We start from the raw sequence: 7,178 nt of genomic DNA, 5'->3' as shown, positions 1-7,178 counted from the left end.
AAGTCTACAACTCAAAATCGAAAATAAAAATTAAGAAGATCCCATCCAAGTTTGATTTCTTTAAGAAATTATGTGTTCAGATGATATATTTTTGTTGCTAAATGCATGATTTTTACGCAAATATAGGAAGAATCAACTTAGTCTGTCATTTTCCAATCCAGTGTAATATATACATGGTCATACATGTTCCTTTTATATCTGAACAAACAAAGTGTTTTCAACTGTATTATTTATACCCCAACACTGACGAAATCATGTTTTGTTACATCTATTTCAACTTTGCCAAAAAATATTCAGGATATTTTAGTGACTTTTTGTCTCTTTTACCATAATACATCTTTGAGAAATGACTTCGGATTTTTAGCGCATTTCAAGGTTGCGATTGCGCTGGTACACTAAAAAATTATAATTTTAACTAGTGTACATGTTATACCTATTAATTTGATACTATTCTTCAAAATCTCAATGCACAATCATTGAAAAAAGTCATTATTCCTCTAAAAAGCACAGTTTTCTACGCCCTTCTTTTTGAAAATATTCTTCAAAATTCCAAGAAAAATAAATGGTTTTAACAGAAAAAAATACATGTCATTAGAGTCGACTTGACTCTAAACCGATAATGATAGAAGTTTGATGCACAGTAAATCACATTGCTGGTTATCTGAGGATTAATTTGAGCCCTTAACCACATCTGTACGTCAGCAAATGGCGATGAAACAAGTCTCTGAAATGCCCCCAAAAATATCTTAAAATTTGCTTCATTGGTTATTTTCTGAAGAACTGTGTACCATAGTTGAGTGATAATGGATGTCTCCGAAAGAAAAGTTACATTTATTTAAGAAGATGATTTTTGCAACCCCGGCAGCGAGATTCGAACACGCAACCTTTTTTCCTTGGGATAGTTCAGCATACCCCTGTACCACTGGCACCGACTCGAAAATTTCGAAATTTAAGTACTTAATTCTACAACTCAAAATCGAAAAAAAAAATTAAGAAGATCCCATCCCAGTTTGATTTCTTTAAGAAATTATGTGTTCAGATGATATATTTTTGTTGCTAAATGCATGATTTTTACGCAAATATAGGAAGAATCAACTTAGTCTGTCATTTTCCAATCCAGTGTAATATATACATGGTCATACATGTTCCTTTTATATCTGAACAAACAAAGTGTTTTCAACTGTATTATTTATGCCCCAACACTGACGAAATCATGTTTTGTTACATCTATTTCAACTTTGCCAAAAAATATTCAGGATATTTTAGTGACTTTTTGTCTCTTTTACCATAATACATCTTTGAGAAATGACTTCGGATTTTTAGCGCATTTCAAGGTTGCGATTGCGCTGGTACACTAAAAAATTATAATTTTAACTAGTGTACATGTTATACCTATTAATTTGATACTATTCTTCAAAATCTCAATGCACAATCATTGAAAAAAGTCATTATTCCTCTAAAAAGCACAGTTTTCTACGCCCTTCTTTTTGAAAATATTCTTCAAAATTCCAAGAAAAATAAATGGTTTTAACAGAAAAAAATACATGTCATTAGAGTCGACTTGACTCTAAACCGATAATGATAGAAGTTTGATGCACAGTAAATCACATTGCTGGTTATCTGAGGATTAATTTGAGCCCTTAACCACATCTGTACGTCAGCAAATGGCGATGAAACAAGTCTCTGAAATGCCCCCAAAAATATCTTAAAATTTGCTTCATTGGTTATTTTCTGAAGAACTGTGTACCATAGTTGAGTGATAATGGATGTCTCCGAAAGAAAAGTTACATTTATTTAAGAAGATGATTTTTGCAACCCCGGCAGCGAGATTCGAACACGCAACCTTTTTTCCTTGGGATAGTTCAGCATACCCCTGTACCACTGGCACCGACTCGAAAATTTCGAAATTTAAGTACTTAAGTCTACAACTCAAAATCGAAAAAAAAATTAAGAAGATCCCATCCCAGTTTGATTTCTTTAAGAAATTAAGTGTTCAGATGATATATTTTTGTTGCTAAATGCATGATTTTTACGCAAATATAGGAAGAATCAACTTAGTCTGTCATTTTCCAATCCAGTGAAGTATACATGGTCATACATGTTCCTTTTATATCTGAAAAAACAAAGTGTTTTCAACTGTATTATTTATACCCCAACACTGACGAAATCATGTTTTGTTACATCTATTTCAACTTTGCCAAAAAATATTCAGGATATTTTAGTGACTTTTTGTCTCTTTTACCATACTACATCTTTGAGAAATGACTTCGGATTTTTAGCGCATTTCAAGGTTGCGATTGCGCTGGTACACTAAAAAATTATAATTTTAACTAGTGTACATGTTATACCTATTAATTTGAGCCCTTAACCACATCTGTACGTCAGCAAATGGCGATGAAACAAGTCTCTGAAATGCCCCCAAAAATATCTTAAAATTTGCTTCATTGGTTATTTTCTGAAGAACTGTGTACCATAGTTGAGTGATAATGGATGTCTCCGAAAGAAAAGTTACATTTATTTAAGAAGATGATTTTTGCAACCCCGGCAGCGAGATTCGAACACGCAACCTTTTTTCCTTGGGATAGTTCAGCATACCCCTGTACCACTGGCACCGACTCGAAAATTTCGAAATTTAAGTACTTAAGTCTACAACTCAAAATCGAAAAAAAAAATTAAGAAGATCCCATCCCAGTTTGATTTCTTTAAGAAATTATGTGTTCAGATGATATATTTTTGTTGCTAAATGCATGATTTTTACGCAAATATAGGAAGAATCAACTTAGTCTGTCATTTTCCAATCCAGTGTAATATATACATGGTCATACATGTTCCTTTTATATCTGAACAAACAAAGTGTTTTCAACTGTATTATTTATACCCCAACACTGACGAAATCATGTTTTGTTACATCTATTTCAACTTTGCCAAAAAATATTCAGGATATTTTAGTGACTTTTTGTCTCTTTTACCATAATACATCTTTGAGAAATGACTTCGGATTTTTAGCGCATTTCAAGGTTGCGATTGCGCTGGTACACTAAAAAATTATAATTTTAACTAGTGTACATGTTATACCTATTAATTTGATACTATTCTTCAAAATCTCAATGCACAATCATTGAAAAAAGTCATTATTCCTCTAAAAAGCACAGTTTTCTACGCCCTTCTTTTTGAAAATATTCTTCAAAATTCCAAGAAAAATAAATGGTTTTAACAGAAAAAAATACATGTCATTAGAGTCGACTTGACTCTAAACCGATAATGATAGAAGTTTGATGCACAGTAAATCACATTGCTGGTTATCTGAGGATTAATTTGAGCCCTTAACCACATCTGTACGTCAGCAAATGGCGATGAAACAAGTCTCTGAAATGCCCCCAAAAATATCTTAAAATTTGCTTCATTGGTTATTTTCTGAAGAACTGTGTACCATAGTTGAGTGATAATGGATGTCTCCGAAAGAAAAGTTACATTTATTTAAGAAGATGATTTTTGCAACCCCGGCAGCGAGATTCGAACACGCAACCTTTTTTCCTTGGGATAGTTCAGCATACCCCTGTACCACTGGCACCGACTCGAAAATTTCGAAATTTAAGTACTTAAGTCTACAACTCAAAATCGAAAAAAAAATTAAGAAGATCCCATCCCAGTTTGATTTCTTTAAGAAATTAAGTGTTCAGATGATATATTTTTGTTGCTAAATGCATGATTTTTACGCAAATATAGGAAGAATCAACTTAGTCTGTCATTTTCCAATCCAGTGAAGTATACATGGTCATACATGTTCCTTTTATATCTGAAAAAACAAAGTGTTTTCAACTGTATTATTTATACCCCAACACTGACGAAATCATGTTTTGTTACATCTATTTCAACTTTGCCAAAAAATATTCAGGATATTTTAGTGACTTTTTGTCTCTTTTACCATACTACATCTTTGAGAAATGACTTCGGATTTTTAGCGCATTTCAAGGTTGCGATTGCGCTGGTACACTAAAAAATTATAATTTTAACTAGTGTACATGTTATACCTATTAATTTGAGCCCTTAACCACATCTGTACGTCAGCAAATGGCGATGAAACAAGTCTCTGAAATGCCCCCAAAAATATCTTAAAATTTGCTTCATTGGTTATTTTCTGAAGAACTGTGTACCATAGTTGAGTGATAATGGATGTCTCCGAAAGAAAAGTTACATTTATTTAAGAAGATGATTTTTGCAACCCCGGCAGCGAGATTCGAACACGCAACCTTTTTTCCTTGGGATAGTTCAGCATACCCCTGTACCACTGGCACCGACTCGAAAATTTCGAAATTTAAGTACTTAAGTCTACAACTCAAAATCGAAAAAAAAAATTAAGAAGATCCCATCCCAGTTTGATTTCTTTAAGAAATTATGTGTTCAGATGATATATTTTTGTTGCTAAATGCATGATTTTTACGCAAATATAGGAAGAATCAACTTAGTCTGTCATTTTCCAATCCAGTGTAATATATACATGGTCATACATGTTCCTTTTATATCTGAACAAACAAAGTGTTTTCAACTGTATTATTTATACCCCAACACTGACGAAATCATGTTTTGTTACATCTATTTCAACTTTGCCAAAAAATATTCAGGATATTTTAGTGACTTTTTGTCTCTTTTACCATAATACATCTTTGAGAAATGACTTCGGATTTTTAGCGCATTTCAAGGTTGCGATTGCGCTGGTACACTAAAAAATTATAATTTTAACTAGTGTACATGTTATACCTATTAATTTGATACTATTCTTCAAAATCTCAATGCACAATCATTGAAAAAAGTCATTATTCCTCTAAAAAGCACAGTTTTCTACGCCCTTCTTTTTGAAAATATTCTTCAAAATTCCAAGAAAAATAAATGGTTTTAACAGAAAAAAATACATGTCATTAGAGTCGACTTGACTCTAAACCGATAATGATAGAAGTTTGATGCACAGTAAATCACATTGCTGGTTATCTGAGGATTAATTTGAGCCCTTAACCACATCTGTACGTCAGCAAATGGCGATGAAACAAGTCTCTGAAATGCCCCCAAAAATATCTTAAAATTTGCTTCATTGGTTATTTTCTGAAGAACTGTGTACCATAGTTGAGTGATAATGGATGTCTCCGAAAGAAAAGTTACATTTATTTAAGAAGATGATTTTTGCAACCCCGGCAGCGAGATTCGAACACGCAACCTTTTTTCCTTGGGATAGTTCAGCATACCCCTGTACCACTGGCACCGACTCGAAAATTTCGAAATTTAAGTACTTAAGTCTACAACTCAAAATCGAAAAAAAAATTAAGAAGATCCCATCCCAGTTTGATTTCTTTAAGAAATTAAGTGTTCAGATGATATATTTTTGTTGCTAAATGCATGATTTTTACGCAAATATAGGAAGAATCAACTTAGTCTGTCATTTTCCAATCCAGTGAAGTATACATGGTCATACATGTTCCTTTTATATCTGAAAAAACAAAGTGTTTTCAACTGTATTATTTATACCCCAACACTGACGAAATCATGTTTTGTTACATCTATTTCAACTTTGCCAAAAAATATTCAGGATATTTTAGTGACTTTTTGTCTCTTTTACCATACTACATCTTTGAGAAATGACTTCGGATTTTTAGCGCATTTCAAGGTTGCGATTGCGCTGGTACACTAAAAAATTATAATTTTAACTAGTGTACATGTTATACCTATTAATTTGAGCCCTTAACCACATCTGTACGTCAGCAAATGGCGATGAAACAAGTCTCTGAAATGCCCCCAAAAATATCTTAAAATTTGCTTCATTGGTTATTTTCTGAAGAACTGTGTACCATAGTTGAGTGATAATGGATGTCTCCGAAAGAAAAGTTACATTTATTTAAGAAGATGATTTTTGCAACCCCGGCAGCGAGATTCGAACACGCAACCTTTTTTCCTTGGGATAGTTCAGCATACCCCTGTACCACTGGCACCGACTCGAAAATTTCGAAATTTAAGTACTTAAGTCTACAACTCAAAATCGAAAAAAAAAATTAAGAAGTTTGATTTCTTTAAGAAATTATGTGTTCAGATGATATATTTTTGTTGCTAAATGCATGATTTTTACGCAAATATAGGAAGAATCAACTTAGTCTGTCATTTTCCAATCCAGTGTAATATATACATGGTCATACATGTTCCTTTTATATCTGAACAAACAAAGTGTTTTCAACTGTATTATTTATACCCCAACACTGACGAAATCATGTTTTGTTACATCTATTTCAACTTTGCCAAAAAATATTCAGGATATTTTAGTGACTTTTTGTCTCTTTTACCATAATACATCTTTGAGAAATGACTTCGAATTTTTAGCGCATTTCAAGGTTGCGATTGCGCTGGTACACTAAAAAATTATAATTTTAACTAGTGTACATGTTATACCTATTAATTTGATACTATTCTTCAAAATCTCAATGCACAATCATTGAAAAAAGTCATTATTCCTCTAAAAAGCACAGTTTTCTACGCCCTTCTTTTTGAAAATATTCTTCAAAATTCCAAGAAAAATAAATGGTTTTAACAGAAAAAAATACATGTCATTAGAGTCGACTTGACTCTAAACCGATAATGATAGAAGTTTGATGCACAGTAAATCACATTGCTGGTTATCTGAGGATTAATTTGAGCCCTTAACCACATCTGTACGTCAGCAAATGGCGATGAAACAAGTCTCTGAAATGCCCCCAAAAATATCTTAAAATTTGCTTCATTGGTTATTTTCTGAAGAACTGTGTACCATAGTTGAGTGATAATGGATGTCTCCGAAAGAAAAGTTACATTTATTTAAGAAGATGATTTTTGCAACCCCGGCAGCGAGATTCGAACACGCAACCTTTTTTCCTTGGGATAGTTCAGCATACCCCTGTACCACTGGCACCGACTCGAAAATTTCGAAATTTAAGTACTTAAGTCTACAACTCAAAATCGAAAAAAAAATTAAGAAGATCCCATCCCAGTTTGATTTCTTTAAGAAATTAAGTGTTCAGATGATATATTTTTGTTGCTAAATGCATGATTTTTACGCAAATATAGGAAGAATCAACTTAGTCTGTCATTTTCCAATCCAGTGAAGTATACATGGTCATACATGTTCCTTTTATATCTGAAAAAACAAAGTGTTTTCAACTGTA

The sequence above is a fragment of the Mytilus trossulus genome, chromosome 3, assembly GCF_036588685.1.
Source record: "Mytilus trossulus isolate FHL-02 chromosome 3, PNRI_Mtr1.1.1.hap1, whole genome shotgun sequence".
NCBI classification, from domain to species: domain Eukaryota; kingdom Metazoa; phylum Mollusca; class Bivalvia; order Mytilida; family Mytilidae; genus Mytilus; species Mytilus trossulus.
Note: the sequence above shows the minus strand (reverse complement) of the source record.